General features: G+C 41.8%; 1 protein-coding gene and 1 non-coding gene across 7 annotated transcripts in view; one reads left to right on the forward strand and one right to left on the reverse strand.

The window, feature by feature from the left end:
* HHAT (hedgehog acyltransferase) overlaps nucleotides 1-17412 on the forward strand; it is a 340025-nt gene that overhangs the window by 182157 nt on the left and 140456 nt on the right. The window lies entirely within an intron of this gene.
* Nucleotides 2404-2475, reverse strand: TRNAF-AAA (transfer RNA phenylalanine (anticodon AAA)). The gene has a single exon. It is a non-coding gene; the product is annotated as a tRNA-Phe (tRNA).

Below are 17412 nucleotides of genomic sequence, written 5' to 3' on the forward strand. Positions count from 1 at the left end.
TATTTATTTTTTAATTGAAGAATAATTGCTTTACAGAATTATGTTGTTTTCTCTGAAACCTCAACCTGATTCAGCCATAGGTATCTATATATCCCTGCCCTTTTGAACTTCCCTCCCATCTCCCTCCCCATCCCACCCCTCTAGGTTGATACAGAGCCCCTGTTTGAATTTTTTAGCCATACTGCAATTTCCCGTTGGCCAGCTATTTAACATATGGTAATATAAGTTTCCATTTTACTCTTTCCATACATCTCGCCCTCTCCTCCCTTCTCCCCACGTCCACAAGTCTATTCTCTGTCTGTTTCTCCATTGCTGCCCTGTAAGTAAACTCTTCAGTAACATTTTTCTAGATTCCGTGTATATGCATTAGAATATGATATTTCTCTTTCTGACTTACTTCAATCCTTATAATAGGTTCTAGGTTCATCCACCTCATTAGAACTGACTCAAAGGCATTCCTTTTTATGGCTGAGTAATATTCCATTGCGTATATGTACCACAGTTTCTTTATCCATTCATCTGTTGATGGACATCTAGGTTGTTTCCGTGTTCTAGCTATTGTAAGTAGTGCTTCAATGAACAGTGGAATACATGTGTCTTTTTCAGTTTTGGTTTCCTCTGGGTATATGCCTAGGAGTGGGATTGCTGGGTCCTATGGTGGTTTTTTTCCCTAGTTTTTTAAGGAATTTCCATACTGTCTTCCATAGTCACTGTATCAATTTACATTCCCACTGACAGTGCAAGAGTGTTCCCTTTTCTGCACACCCTGTCCAGCATTTATGTTCGTAGACTTTCTGATGATGGCCATTCTGACTGGTGTGAGGTCTTGTTGTAGTTTTGATTTGCATTTCTCTAATAATGAGCGATGTTGAGCATCTTTTCATGTGTTTGTTTGCCATTTGTATGTCTTCTTTGGAGAAATGTCTGTTTAGATCTTTCTCACTTTTTGATTGGGTGGTTTGTTTTTCTGGTATTGAGTTGTATGAGCTGCTTGTATATTTTGGAAATTAATCCTTTGTCAGTTGTTTCATTTGCTATCATTTTCTCCCATTCTGAGGGTTGTCTTTTCAGCTTGCTTATAGTTTCCTTTGCTATGCAGAAACTTTTAAGTTTAATCAGGTCCCGCTTGTTTACTTTTGTTTTTATTTCTATTACTCTAGGAGGTGGGTCATAGAGGATCTTGCTTTGATTTTTGTCATTGAGTGTTTTGCCTATGTTTTCCTCTAAGAGTTTTATAGTTTCTGGTCTTACATTTAGGTCTTTAATCCATTTTGAGTTGATCTTTGTGTGTGATGTTAGGAAGTGTTCTAATTGCATTCTTTTACATGTAGCTGTCCAGTTTTCCCAGCACCAGTTATTGAAGACGCTGTCTTTGCCCCATCGTATATTCTTGCCTCCTTTGTCAAGAAGGTACCCATAGGTGCATGGGTTTATTTCTTGGCTTTCTGTCTTGTTCCATTGGTCTATGTTTCTGTTTTTGTGCCAGTACCATGCTGTCTTGATGACTGTAGCTTTGTAGTATAATCTGAAGTCAGGAAGGTTGATTCCTCCAGCTCCATTCTTCTTTTTCAAGACTGCTTTGGCTATTCAGGGTCTTTTGTGTTTCCATATGAATTGTGAAATTTTTTTGTTCTATTTCTGTGAAAAATGTCATTGGTAATTTCATAGGGATTGTGTTGAATCTGTAGATTGCATTTGGTAGTATAGTCATTTTCACAATATTGATTCTTCCTATCCAGGAACATGGAATATCTCTCCATCTGTTTGTCATCTTTGATTTCTTTCATCAGTGTCTTATAATTTTCTGTGTACAGTCCTTTTGTCTTCTCAGGTAAGTTTATTCCTAGATATTTTATTCTTTTTGTTGCAATGGTGAATGGGATTGATTCCTTAATTTCTCTTTCTGATTTTTCATTGCTAGTATATAGAAATGCAAGTGACTTCTGTGTATTGATTTGTATCCTGCAATTTTGCTAAATTCACTGATCAGCTCTAGTAATTTTCTGATACTATCTTTAGGATTTTCTGTGTACAGTATCATGTCATCTGCAAACAGTGAGAGCTTTACTTCTTTTCTGATCTGGATTCCTCTTATTTCTTTTTCATCTCTGATTGCTTGTAGCTAGGACTTCCAAAACTATATTGAATAATAGTGGTGAAAGTGGACACCCTTGTCTTGTTCCTGATCTTAGGGGGAATGTTTTCAGTTTTTCACCATTGAGAATAATGTTTGCTGTAGGCTTATCATATATATGGCCTTTGCTATGTTGGGTGAAGTGAAGTCGTTCAGTCGTGTCCGACTCTTTGCGACCCTATGGACTGTAGCCTACCAGGCTTCTCTGTCCATGAGATTTTCCAGGCAAGAGTACTGGAGTGGGTTGCCATTTCCTTCTCCAGGATGGCTTCCCGACCCAGGGATTGAACCTGGGTCTCCTGCATTTTAGACAGATGCTTTACCGTCTAAGCCACCAGGGAACACTATGTTGGGTAGATTGCTTCTATGCCAATTTTTTGAAGAGTTTTAATCATAAATGGGTGCTGAATTTTGTCAAAGGCTTTTTCTGCATCTATTGAGATAATCATATTGTTTTTATATTTCAGTTTGTTAATACGGTGTATCACCTTGATTGATTTACGTATATTGAAGAATCCTTGCATCCCTGGAATAAACCCAACTTGATCATGGTGTATGAGCTTTTTGATGTGTTGCTGAATTCTGTTGGCTAAAATTTTGTAGAGGATTTTTGCATCTATGTTCATCAGTGATATTGGCCTGTAGTTTTCTTTTTTTGTGTTGTCTTTGTCTGTTTTTGGTATCAGGGTGATGGTGGCCTCATAGAATGAGTTTGGAAGTGTTCCTTCCTCTGCAATATTTTGAAAGAGTTCTAGAAGGATAGGCATTAGCTCTTGTCTAAATGTTTGATAGAATTCTCCCGTGAGGCCATCTGGTCCTGGGCTTTTGTTTCTTTTGGGAGATTGTTGATCACAGTTTCAATTTCAATGCTTGTAATTGGTTTGTTCATAATTTCTATTTCTATTCTTGGTTCAGTCTTGGAAGACTGAAGTTTTCTAAGAATCTATCCGTTTCTTCCAGGTTATCCATTTTATTGACATATAATTGTTCATAATATCTCTTATAATCCTTTGTATTTCTGCATTGTCTGTTATAATCTTTCTTTTTTCATTTCTAATTTTGTTGATTTGATTCTTCACTCTTTTTTTATTAGTTGGGCCAAAGGTTTGTCAATTTTATCTTCTCAAAGAACCAACTTTTAGTTTTATTAATCTTTACTATTGTTTCTTTCATTTCATTTATTTCTGCTCATATCTTTATGATTTCTTTCCTTCTATTAATTTTGGAGTTTTTTTTTTTTTTTTTGGTCTCCTTTTTCCAGTTGTTTTAGGTGTAAAGTTATGTTGTCTATTTGATGTTTTTCTCGTTTCTTGAGGTAGGATTGTATTGCTATAAACTTCCCTCTTAGAACTGCTTTTGCTGCATCCCTTAGGTTTTGAGTTGTCTTGTTTTCATTGTCATTTCAGCCTCTTCATTCTTTCTGGAGCTATTTCTCCACTCTTCTCTAGTAGCATATTGGGTACCTACTGACCTGGTGGGTTCATTTTTCCGTGTCATGTATTTTTGCTTTTTGGTATTGTTCATGGGGTTCTTAGCAAGAATGCTGAAGTGGTTTGCCATTCCCTTCTCCGATGGACCACATTTTGTCAGAACTCTCCACCATGACCCGTCTGTCTTGGATGGCCCTACACGGCATGGCTCATAGTTTCATTGAGTTAGACAAGGTTGTGATCCATGTGATCAGTTTGATTAGTTTTCTGTGATTGTGGTTTTCATTCTATCTGCCCTCTGGTGGATGAGGATTAAGAGGCTTGTGCAAGCTTCCTGATGGGAGGGACTGACTGGTGAAAACTGGGTCTTGTTCTGGTTGTCAAGGCCATGCTCAGTAAGTCTTTAATCCAGTTTTCTGCTGATGGGTGGGGCTTTTTTCCCTCTCTCTAGTTTGGCCTGAGGCCAAACTGTGATAGGGGTAATGGTGGTAATGGGGACCCCTTCAAAAAGACTTGTGCTAGCCTCCCAGGACTGTTGTAGTCAGTGCCCCTGACCCTATGGCAGGCCACTGTTGACCCTTGCCTCTGCCAGAGACTCCCAAGCACAGACAGGCCGGTCTGGGTCAGTCTCCTGTGGGGTCACTGCCCCTTTCTCCTGGGTCCTGGTGCACACAAGCTTTTGTTGTGCCCTCCAAGAGTCTCTGTTTCCCCAGCCCTGTGGAAGTTCTGTAATCACATCCCACTGGCCTGCAAAGTCAAATTCCCTAAGGGGTCTCAGTCCCTTTGCCATATCCCTTGGTTGGTAAATCTGTTGTGGGGCCTGAACTTTCACAGCAGTGTGCGAACTTCTTTGGTATAATTGTTCTTCAGTTTGTGGGTTGTCTGCTAGGTGGCTCTATGGGGCTGATGGTGACCTCCTCCAAGAGGACTTAAGCCACATGCTGTGCCTCCCAGGACTGCTGTAGCCAGAGCCTCTGTCCATGTGCAGGCCACCACCTGACCCAAGCCTCCGCAGGAGACCCTCAAGCACTCAAAGGCAGATCTGGCCCCGTCTCTTTTGGGTTACCTGGGTCCTGGCACACACAAGGGTTTGTTTGTGCCCTTCAAGTGTCTCTGGCGGGTATGAGGTTTGATTTTAAACGTGATTGCACCCCTCCTACTGCCTTGTTGCAGCTTCTCCTTTGCCCTTGGTCATGGGGTATCTTTATTTGGTGGGTTCCAACATTCTCCTGTGAGTGGTTGTTTAGTAGCTAGTTGCAATTTTGGTGTTCTTGCAGAAGATGAGCGCACATCTTTCTACTCCACCATGTTGGATTCCAGATTCCTGGGAAAGTGTGGCTGTAGTTAAAAATTACTTATGCATATGTTATCCTAGCATGTCTGAAGTCCTCACTTAGGCAGTGGAATTGATGTATTGAAGGGAGAAGACCTTTGGTAGAAAAATGCAAATGTATCCAATTAATTAATATACTAGAATGGGAGGGTTCTTTATCACTGATATGTCAATAATAGTAATAATGTCAACATTTAAGATGAATACTCTTGTATTAATCAGAGAAGATTCATTTGCAATCAGAAAACCTCTACCCAAATGAGAAAAATGTGTGATCGTACAGTCACTCCTAGTGAACTAAGAGTTTGGCATACCCTGCAGTCTGTAGGAATGAGGATGTGCTGATGTACCAGGGAGTAGGTATGAAGCTTCAAGTCAGTGTAGTTGGTGATTTTCTTCTCCAGCTTTTGTTTTGGGGGATTGTCAAAATCCTGGTGTGCTTGTGGGAATATGTTACTCATTTGAACATTAACAGTTAATAAGTGCAGTCTTGGAACCTCGAGGATGGTTCCAAATGTTAGTTGCCATATAAAATCAAGGTCTGTTGCAGTGAGGACAATTTCTTCTGTTAAGTTCGTGGACATCACACAGAACATCAAAGCAAGAACAACCATGAAGAAAGGGGTCGACCTGCTGTGAGGGAGGGACATGGTCGGGCACCACCTAGTTCCAAAAGATCAATATTTTCCAAGAGTTGTAAAAAAAAAAAAAAAAATTGCTTCCTGAGTGTAGTGGACATTTGCTTCATACTCTAGCTGTTCAGTACCTTTTGAATGTCTTTCTGGCTTTGCAAAATGCCTGGCCTTCTGAACTCTACTTCCTCAAAGTACAAGTCAGAAGTCACTTTCTGGGTCTCCTTGCAGCTAGTGCCAGAATGTATCCCAGGCTCTGTATCTCAGATGCATCAGAAGGATAACTTTGGAAGCGAGTCAGGAGAGGCATCCCACGGAAGTGTTTCTGGTGAGCGTGGCAGTGGCATCTTCAGTAGGGTCTGCTGGAACCATCTGGTGGATCAGTCATCTCCCAGCCTGAGTCACTGGCCCACCAGATATTCTGTGACCTGATGCCCTGTAAGAAATTGCTATTCTGCCTCAATTAGCTAGAGTGGATTCTGTTGTTTACAACTAAAAACTCTGAATGGTATATGAGACTCTTAAGAATGAACAGGACCAGGCAGTAACCAGTTCTGTTCTCAAAGCAACTCCATGCTGATGACGGACCATGAGAATCTCAAGGTAATTGGATAAAGTTTCATCCTCCTGGTTGTGCTGCCAATTCAAGGTGTTTTTGCTGTAATGTGACGCGTACAAACTTGAAAAATCTGGTTACATAAAATGGCACACAAAAAGGATAATACGATTTATGGAGAAATAGAGTTGGATAGGTCACCTCACATATATGAAACTCCATCTAGAACACTAAGAAAAACCATAACAACCCTAACAAGACTACAAGCGCAATTGGAAAGTCACGCTGAATCGCTAGGCAACAAATATTCTAGGAAGTAAAAGCATTTGCCTTAAAAGGTGAGGGTACATGGATAGAAGCGGGAATGGAGGCTGCTGAGTTCTGAAGGTGAGGGTAGAGGGAGGTGGGGATAAGGACTTGGAGGCTTTACACAAATTTGAGTGGTACAGAGAAGGTGCCCCTGGATCCTTGTTTGTGGGGGTCTTTACATCGCACCTTTGAGAACTGTGCGCTCCATGCAGCTGTGAGAGAACGCGTGACCCAGCCAGGCCGGTGGGGAAACAGAGCGGAAGAATGGGTACCTGGCACAGTGATGGAGGCGGCTTTGTTGGTGAGCTTTGTGTTCAGAGGCTTTTACGTGTACTTGCATGCTAACGGACTCCTCTGGTGATCCAGTGGCTGGGACTCCAAGCTCCCAACGCAGGGGGCCTAGATTCAATCCCTGATAAGGGAACTAGATCCCACAGGCCACAACTAAGAATAATTCCACGTGCTGCAACTAAGACCAGACACAGTCAAATAAGTAAATGGTAGACATATGCTAAGAACAAATACCTGTCAACTGATAACAATTTATGTTTTATCTGGACACTGTTCTCTTATCATCAATGACAGATACACTGTGGTATTTAGAGAAACCTACTGTAGTAGGTGAGAGTATACTTTAAAGTGTTCTCTGTAAACCTTAAAAGGTAGCGGACTCTTGGCCTGTAGATAAAGGGATTGTGGGATGAAGGATTATGTAAAAGGAAGAACAGGAGAAGTTGTAGACTGTCTTATTGCTGAAGGCGAGAGCTGCGGCCTTGCACAGCAGTTAGACACACAGGCTTTGGAGAGGCCACCTGGGTCTGAGTCCCTCTTCTCCCGTGTGCTGGGTCTGAGTCCTGGTTTGAGCCTCTGTAAAATGAAGATAATAAAGATTGCACCTTAGACTTGTTAGTGCATGTGAAGTCCTTGGGGCAGTCCCTTGAATGATGGCTGTTGTTGACTTCTCATCCATCATCTACATTATAGTTGGCTTCAAGGATAAGGAAAGCTTGCATGAAAAACATGGTGTCAGGGTCTAACCCATAACAGGCGTTCCGTCCACATCTGTTGAACTTGAATCCAGTGAGAAATAGCCACAGAGACTGCAACCAGTGCTGTTTCCTTTCCTCCTACCAAGTCAATGTGGAAACTGTTTTATTGGCTAGGATGGGATGCTGTGTTGAGGGAACCGATTTGGGAGCACGTGCTGGACTGGCAGGCTGTGAGTCCCGGGTGCCTGGGAATAACAGAAAACCCCAAGGGAAGGTCAGACCTTCCCAGCAGAGCCTGAGTAGGAAGAACAATTCGCCACCAGCCTGGCTTCTGTTGTGTCCAGGCCGTTTCAATTAAAAGCGCTTTAGATGCTGGAAGCCCACAGCATCTGTTTCTAGTTGAAAGGTTATTTACAGACAGTATGTTTTTCATAGTGACATTTGTATGTGTTTATTAATACAGAGCCTATTGTAGTAAAACTCATTTTGGAAATGGAAATAGATAATTATTCTTGAGGCTTTTAATCATTTTTTAAGCAAAATAATGAACTGGAAAGCATTTAGCTGAGGAAGAACATCTGATTACCCAGGCAGATTATTCAGTTGGGATGAGATGCAAATATATATTGTCTCCTTCTGCTCTCTGCTCTCCCAGGGCAGGAAGAGGGGAAGTTCCTCATTTTATCCCTAGGTTCTGTGATATTTTTCAGTCACAACTGATGTTTTAGAGACCCACGATTCTTGTCCTGGCTTCTCGATTCATCTCATGGCTTTGGGAAAGTCACTTTATGTTTCTGGGCATCAGTTACCCATCTGTAAACCTTATGGTCTCTTCTAGCTCTGACCCTATGTCACTGTAGGATTCTGTGCCTTGGTGAAAGTGGAAAAACTCCTGTAAGCACTTGAGCCGTCCAAGAACTCGGGTCTTTCTGAAGCCCCAGACTGGAGTAAAGATAGATTTTCTGTTTTATTCAGCACCATGCACAGAGCTCCTACAACATGCAGAGTACGTTAAGACCAGTGAGGGGACAAGAAGAATAAGCAACTGCTTAAGTTTCCTGTGGTCTAGTTGGAGAGGGCAAACAAACATTTATGACATAATCAGAAGGATTAAGCCAGCTAGAAATGCCAGGGCTCAAGCTTTCTCTAATTGTTGCGGAATGTGGAAGGAAGAGAATCCTAGTGGGCAATCTGGGGTGTGGGACAAATCCCTAAGGACAATATTTACAACTGAACGATGGGCCTTGGTTCCCTACTCACTTTGCTGAGCCAAACCTAGACTGTTTCTTTCTCTTTTTTTTTTTAATTTTTTAACTGAAGCATGGTTGATTTACACTGTTGTGTTAACTCTGCTGTACAGCGAGGTGACTCCGTTATACACATATTTTCAATTATTTTTTAATATTCTTTTCCATTATGGTTTATCACAGGATCTTGAATATAGTTCCTTGTGCTATATGCTAGGACCTTGTTGTTTATCCTAGACTATTTATTTTCTATCATCTTTGAAAATATACTTGAGTGGATCTTCTTCCCTCCCTCTTTTTTTCTGAGAGTTTGAAAAGCCCATGGCACCTAATGTACCACGTTGTTTAATATAAATGTCCTGAATGGTGGAACCCACCCCTGCACCCTGTCAAGCCTCCCCTTTTGACCCCACTTTCGTTCACTGGCACCTGAACTTGAGCGTGAGCAGGGGATGAGATGCAGGTGACTGGCACAGAGGGGCCTGGCCCTCCGATTGCTCTGCCGTTTGAGCAGCACAGGTGCTGGCGGCTGCTTCTGAAGACGGCATTTCTGGTAACGGTCACCTTCAGGGAAGTGGGTGTGGCTGGAACAGCTGTCTGCCTGGGAGCTGCCCTTTGGTTTATGTCTGCAGATAGCTTTGCAGCATGAGTATGTTTGTAATCACATCTCGAATTGATAGACAGCCTGAAGCTTTCACCTTCCCAGAGCTTCGTGATCCTGTTTCTTGTTGGGGCAGCAACTTTCTTAACCATGTGTATATTGTAGGCTCTTAGGAATGTTTCAAGCCCAAAGAAATCCAGCTATGGCGTCACTGCTTTAAATCAGGGATCTTTAAAAGGGTTCTGTAGTCCTGCCAGTGAAGCTCTTGGATAAAATGAGGTTTTGGGATTTAGATATTCCTGCCTTTGTCTAACTAAAAAAAAAATTCAGTTTGATAATTGAGTTTTGGTAAATTTCTGAGAAATCAACCTTGACTCGAAGAAGGGGAAAAAAACACCCTAGTTTATTTTTTTCGATTTTTCAAAATTTTTATTTTTAATTGAAAGATAATTGTCTTACAACATTGTGTTGATTTCTGCCATTTGACAACATAAACCGCCACAAGTGAATATCCCCTCCCCCTGGAGCCTCCCTCCCATCGCACATCTCAAGGCCATCACAGGGCATCAGGCTGGGCTCCTGTGTTATACAGCAGTTTCCCATCAGCCATCTATTCTACTCATGGCAGTGCATATATTTCAATACTATTCTCTCAATTCATCCCACTCTCCTTTAAAGAAGCCCTAGTTTAAATGAGTCTGTGTTGGTACCTGGCAGGTGGGCATAGTGTCACGATGCAGAAGCCTAATGTTCCTCCGGGAGATGGGATTGGGTCAAAGGTTGCAGGAGGCGGGGTGGGGGGGAACTGTTGCTGCCTGCCAACCCTGAAGAGCCTTGGGGGCACTTGGGAGTGTCAGGCTGTGGTTCACGTGGAAGAACATCTTTGCACACCTGCTGGCTGCCCAGCGCTGGGCTGACTGCACCTTGATCTGTTGACTGCCCTCCTGGGTGCTGCTCTTGCTGCTGCTGGGCTGGCACCTGTGGGCCCACGGTGGCATCTGACTCCTTCCTGGCCCCTCTGACCCACACAGAGCCTGATGAATTTTTTTTAAACATTCTGTTAAACATTTTGTCACTGCACTGGTGCCCTGGAGGATGTGTGTGCTGCTGTTTTTGCTTGGTTACCTGAGGTCACGGAGTAATGATTCTTCACACCACATGGAAGAGAGGTTTATATATCATTTTCATAGGGTCTTGTTGTATTTCATTTAGTTTTTATTTTGCTGGATGCTCTTTTTATTAAAAAATCTTCCACCTCACCCCTCCCCACAAGTCTTCTCTTCCCAGTGCATGCAAGCAGTAATAGAGTTCCTAGAGAAAGCCCAGATATACAGGGTCAGGTTTTTTGATCATATCAGTGCTAAGACAGAACTTTACCCCATGGCTGACTTTATGACCATCAACAAGGACTCTCTAGATTGGGGTGATTTTTACTTTCTGTGCACACACTTCCATACAAGTAGGATACACTTTATCCTTCTGGAAGTCATTTTGTTAGAGGGTTGGCTTTGCATCCAAATTTCCATCACTAGTCTCCCTGACCAGGCTTCTGCTTTCTGTAGGATTACCCAGCTCTGTTGAGGTACCAGGGAACTGCAGAGCGGCCTCCCTGGGATAGAACCAGTGGGAAGATGGCATCCTAGCACTGATGAGGGCTGCAGTTCTGCATAGAGCATTGGGTTATAGGACTTGGTCTCAGATGCCAGCATCTTTGCTGCCTGGCCATGTAGACATGCCTCTGTAACAATCTCCTCATCTGTCGAGGGAAGACAGTACCCAAATCGCAGGGTTTGGGGAGTTTGGGTTAGGTGACCTATGCCGAAGAACTTGATACCCTTGTAAAGTATCATGAGGTTAATTACCAGCCCACTGTTTTAACCCACCAAGTTATAATTCTGTGGGGGTAGGGGGCTGGGAACATGGTGATCGGTTGCCCCTTGCTGTGTTCTAAGGTGAAAAAAAATGTACCTTGCTTTCAAGGATATAAGAGAAACATTTTAGATACATAAAAATAATCTTTTATTGTTGGTGATTCTCTGGACATTGGCTGGAATCCCTGTGGTTAGGGGAGGGAGAATAGTTAGGAGAGGAAGGCCAGTCAGCTTGACATACAGAAAGCTCTGTCTATACACTGGGCATCAGAGATGGACTGGCCTTTCATAACAGAAGCTACTTTGAGGGCGCTGTTGCTGGTGTGTGTGTGCCTGTGCACGTGTATGCGTGCGTGTGTGAACAGCAAAGGTTTTGATTGACTTTTTTTTTGAATGGAGGAGAATCCGTCTATATAGCATACCCATGGGTATATTTCCAAGAGCCAAAACCCAAATAAACAGTGTTCCACATGAAACTAAAATAACAACAGAAAACATGCAAATCGACTGAGACTGTTGCAACTAATAGCATGACCTCCTCACTTATGAATTACAGAGCCTAGTAGAGCATCTTAGAAGAGGGCGTGGGGTCTCAAGACCTTGAGTAATTACTCAGCCAGGTCCCTAACTCAGAGCTGCTCCAGAGGGACCTGGGGCCCAGGCAGTGCCTGGCTCTGTCCATCACCATCAGAGTGCTAATGGGTAACTGGTCTGATTGTCTTAAAGTGGTAGAATTTTTAGAAATATTTTCTTTTTAATTGGGGAAAAAGAGCTTTAGTTAGGTAATCACTGAAGCTGCTGCTATGTAATATATAAATAACTATCTGAAGGCTCTGAGACATCTGTATAAATTTAGCCCATTCCATCACACACACTCACACCATCCTCCACCCATATGACCCAGAGCCTCTGACTCCTGTTGGTTCACAGCTGCTGCTGGTATTTTGAGGATGAGCTTCAGAGCATCTTTCCAGTGTTCTTTCAACACCTTTTGTCTGATCGGACAAAATATGTCCAGGTTGTCCCAGGTTCCCTCTGGGGAAACGAGCTGTCTGCTGATTTTGTATGTGGCTGCCCCAGTCATTCAGAGTTCAGCACTATGTTACTGCTGGTGGGCTGGGGGCTTCTAGTGACTGTGTCTCTCCAGCATTGCATCATTACCTCATTATGTTCTTTCTGTGCATTGACTGAGAAAGAGTTTGGACGCTTGTTTAGGATGGCAGAGAACAAAGTGAAAGGCAACGAATTGTTCCCTTTGTCTTATTCTTTCATTTTTAAAAATTCTTACTGGAGTATAGTTACTTAACAGTGTTGTGTTTCTTTGTTGTTCAGTCATGTCCAACTCTTTGCAATCCTAGGAAATGCAGCACTCCACGTTTCTCTGTCCTTCACCATCTTCCATAATTTGCTCAGACTCACGTCTATGAAGTCGGTGATGCCACCCAACCATCTCATCCTCTGTCCTCCCCTTCTCCTCCTGCCTTCAATCTTTCCCAGCCTCGGGGTCTATTCCAGTGAGTCAGTTCTTCGCATCTGCTGGCCAAAGTATTGGAGTTTCAGCCTCAGCATCAGTCCTTCCAATGAACACTCAGGACTGATCTCCTTTAGGGTGGACCGGTTGGATCTCCTTGCAGTCCAAGGGATTCTCCAGAGTCTTCTCCAACACCACAGGTCGAAAGCATCAATTCTTCGGTGCTCAGCCTTCTTTATGGTCCAACTCTTACATCTGTACATGACTCTTTGAAAAACCATAGCTTTAACTATACAGACCTTTGTCAGCAAAGTAATGTCTCTGCTTTTTAATATGCTGTCATAGCTCTTCATACAAGCAGCAAGCATCTTTTAATTTCATGGCTGCAATCACCGTCTGCAGTGATTTTGGAGCCCCCCAAAATAGTCTCTCACTGTTTCCATTCTTTCCCCATCTATTTTCCATAAAGTGATGGGACTGGATGCTATGATCTTAGTTTTCTGAATGTTGAGCTTTAAGCCAACTTTTTCACTTTCCTCTCTCACTTTCATCAAGAGGCTCTTTAGTTCTTCTTGCTTTCTGCCATCGGGTGGTGTCATCTGCATATCTGAGGTTGTTGATATTTCTCCTGGCAATCTTGATTCCAGCTTGTGCTTCTCCCAGCCTGGCATTTTGCACGATGTACTCTGCATATATGTTAAATAAGCTAGGTGACAATATACAGCCTTGACATACTCCTTTCCAATTTTGAACCAGTCTGTTGTTCCATGTCCAGTTCTAACCTCTTTCTACTGTACAGTAAAGTGAATCAACTATATGTATATACATATATCTTCTTTTTTGTATTTTCTTCCCATTTAGGCCCCACAGAGCACTGAGTAGGGTCCCCTGAGCTGTATAGCAGGTTCTCATTAGTTAACTTTTTCAACTGAAGAACAGTTTTGAGCAACTACAGTCATTTGAAGTGTTCCTACATTATTAATTTTATAGAAAGTAATTTTGTGGGTCTTTTTTATAGGTAATTAAATGCTGTGAAATCTTGTAGAATTTTCTTTTCTTAATAATTAGAGACAGCGATTAGAGCATATTTTATGTTGCATGACATTTGTTCTTTCAACAGTTGTATGCAGTTTGTATTCTTTGCTTTTCTCCGTATAGGTTTTAATCAGAATGGATTAATTTTTTGCTGTTATCAGCTATTATACTACATCATGAAAATGAGTTATTTCCATCTCTGAAATATAATACTGAATGCAATATATGAAAAAGTAAAATGCAATATACTTTTTGTTAGTATCTATTAAAAATTTGATACCTGAGTCTGAATACATTTTACTTCATCTAGGGGTTTATATGTAGAAAAAATAGTATGTAGCCATTGAAAAACAGCTGCACTATGAAATAAAGGGCACATCACCCCATATCTCAAAGGAAGAGTGCAGACCTGTAAGGTGATTTATCATAAGAAATGGGAGAAATATTTAACAATTCTTTACTCAGGATGAAACAGGAAAATGTGGCATGTAAGAGCTAGGAATGGTAAGCCATAAATAGAGGACAAGAAGGGACAAAAATAAAGTTAAGTGAAATAATAAAGGATTACAGAAAAAGCCAGGATGCAATCACATAATTAAAATTCACTTGGAGAATGTAAAGATCACAGTTGACTCTTTAGAATCTTGACTCATGTGGCAGGCAGTCTTGAGATGTTCTTCCACATTGAAGTAGAAAAAAACAGATGACCATTATGAGAGAAAATAATAAATATGAAGAATAGGCATGGAATTAGGGAAGTTCCTGAATCTGAAGCCAGAGCAATGAGAGGAGAAATCATTTGAAAAAGGGAAAAAGAAAACTTTCCTGGGCTTAAAAGGACTAATCATATTATAGACAAAATACACAGAAAAGGAGCCATATGGAGGCACAGTCTGCCGTAATTTTTAAAATTCCTGAACCAAGGAAGAAACTATATAAAGATTCAAGCAGAAAACAAGGTTGCTTATGAGGAGTAAAAGGAGGTCAGACATCTGTGTGGTAACACTTGATTCAGATACAGTGAAACGATGTTTCCAAGTCCTGAGAGGATGAGATGGTGATTCGAGAATTTTTTTTATGCAGTGGAATTGTTTTCACGTGTGCAGTCAACAGAAGGACTGCTCTAAAGATGCTTTGGGGTGCCTGCTGTGGTCAGGCACTCTTGCTGTACAATCATCTTCAGCCATAAGGACACTGAGGTGTAGAGGGGCACTTTAGCCACACGATGTATCATCTCCGGCTAACCTGGTTGGACTAGGAGTGGACATCTCTTGGAAGTAACTTAAGAGTTGGCCAGCAGAGACGAGTTGAGCCCATGAAATTCTTCTTCAAGGATTTGAGAGGAGAGAAGATGTTATGGTTGGTTTAAAGACTGGAGCTAGAAAGTCATGGGGATGAGAGTATTGTTAGCACCGTGGCAAGTCAAACCATGTGCAAACTACCTTCTGGGAGAAGCAGAAGCTACGAGGAGGCAGAGAAGCTGATGTGGGGAGAGAAAGGAAGAGAGAACAGGGTCAGAGGGAAGCAAAGAAGCTGTGAAGGGAGACGGAGTTGCTGCCTCAGGTCCTTTCTTATTCCCATGAAGCCCCACAAAGCCCCGTTCCTCCTTTGAGTTTTATCCTGTGTCCTTACAGTCATTCCTCTTGAACTTGAGCAAGCATCTGTTCCTTCCAGTCAAGAGAAGTTCTACTTACAAGGGCCTTTTCAGATTATCAAGGACTTAAGAAGTATGCTACTTTGCAACCTGGAATTGAAAAGGCTGCTTGAAGTAGAACAAAAATTATGAATCAAATAATAAAAGAGTATGAAAAATTTGGATTGCCCTGTGGGCCTGTCATCAGGCTTATTACTCAGTTTATCACTAAAATCTTCAGGCCACTCATGACCTAGAGAACCATCCTGATGGCTCCAACCCACTGTCACGACATAGAAGATGGCAGAGCATTTGGTGCTCATTTTCACAGTGGCACCGGGATGAAACTTAAAGAGTGTTGTTAGGAATCATTATTCCCATTAATAATTTAGGCAATAATCCTGTAATCTGACATAAAAGATGTTCCAGAACAGCTTCTCTCCAAGGTAGCATTTATCATCAGGATTTTCAGCAAATATTTACTGAGAATTAACAGTGTGTCGGCTACTTTGTTAGCTAAAGGTTATCTGTTGATTAGAATGCTGGTTAGAAGAGAAATAATTATCTTACAGGTTTTTCATAGGGTGTTACCTTTTTAAAGAATTACTTTTTAGACAGTTGAAGTATTGTTGATTTACAGTGTTGTTTTAGTTTCTGGTACACAGCAAAGTAATTTACTTATATGTACATATGTTCTCTTTCATATTCTTTTCCGTTATGGTTTTAAACTGTAAAGCTCTTAGAGGAAAACAGGCAGTACACTCTTTGACATAAATCACAGCAAGATCCCCTTTGACCCACATCCTAGAGTAATGGAAATAAAAACAAAAATAAACAAATGGGACCTAATTAAAGTTAACTGCACAGTGAAGGAAAGAATAAACAAGATGAAAAGACAACCCTCAGAATGGGAGAAAATAATTGCAAACAAAACAACTGACAATGGGATTGATCTCCAAAATATTTAAGCAGCTTATGTAGCTCAGTATCAGAAAAACAAATAGCCCAATCAAAAACTGGGCAGAAAACCTAAACAGACTTTTCTCCTAAGAAGACAAACAGATGGCTTATAAACACATGAAAAGATGTTCAATATCACTCATTATTAGAGAACTGCAAATCAAAACTTCAATGAGGTATCACTGCACACCGATCAGAAGGGCCATCATCAAAAAATCTACAAATAATAAATGCTGGAGAGGATGTGGAGAAAAGAGAACCCTCTTGCACTCAACAGGAATACAAGAGTTGGGAATATAAATTGATACAACCACTAAGGAGGGCAGTATGGAGAAACCTTTAAAAAGTGAAAGTCGCTCGGTTGTGTCTGACTGTTTGTAACCCCATGGACTCTACAGTCCATGGAATTCTCCAGGCCAGAATACTGGAGTGGGTAGCTTATCCCTTCTCCAGGGGATCTTACCGACCCAGAAACTGAACCAGGGTCTCCTGCATTGCAGGCAGATTCTTTACCAGCTGAGCTACAGCTGGGGAGCCCACTAGGAATGAAACCACCATATGAGCCAGCAGTCCTACTGGGCACACAGCCTGAGAAAACCACACCTGAAAAAGACACATGTACCCCAATATTCATAACAGCACTGTTTATAACAGCTAGGACATGGAAGCAACCTAGATGTCCATCAGTAGATGAATGGATAAAGGTGTGGTACATATATACGGTGGAATATTTCTCAGCCATGAAAAGAACTCATTTGAGTCAGTTCTGTTGAAGTAGATGAACCTACAGCCTGTTACAGAGTGAAGTCCGTCAGAGAAAAACAAATATCATATTTTCACACACGCACATATAGAATCTAGAAAAGTGGTATTGATGAACCTATTTGCAGGGAAGGAATGTGGAGACTCAGATGTAGAGAATGGACTTGGGGACGCAGTGGGGGGAGGAGAGAATGGGACGAATGGAGAAAGTATTGTGGCGTGAACACATGTACACTACTATGTGTAATAATAGATAGCTGGTGAAAAGTTACTATGTAACACAGGGAGCCCAGCCTGACCCTTGGTGATGACCTAGAGGGATGGGATGAGGGGAGGGGAGGGGTGGTTCAGTTCAGTTCAGTCACTCAGTCGTGTCCGACTCTTTGCGACCCCATGAACCGCAGCACGCCAGGCCTCTCTGTCCATCACCAACTCCCGGAGTTTACCCA

The sequence above is a fragment of the Giraffa tippelskirchi genome, chromosome 5, assembly GCF_054371585.1.
Source record: "Giraffa tippelskirchi isolate mGirTip1 chromosome 5, T2T-mGirTip1v1.2.pri, whole genome shotgun sequence".
NCBI lineage: Eukaryota > Metazoa > Chordata > Mammalia > Artiodactyla > Giraffidae > Giraffa > Giraffa tippelskirchi.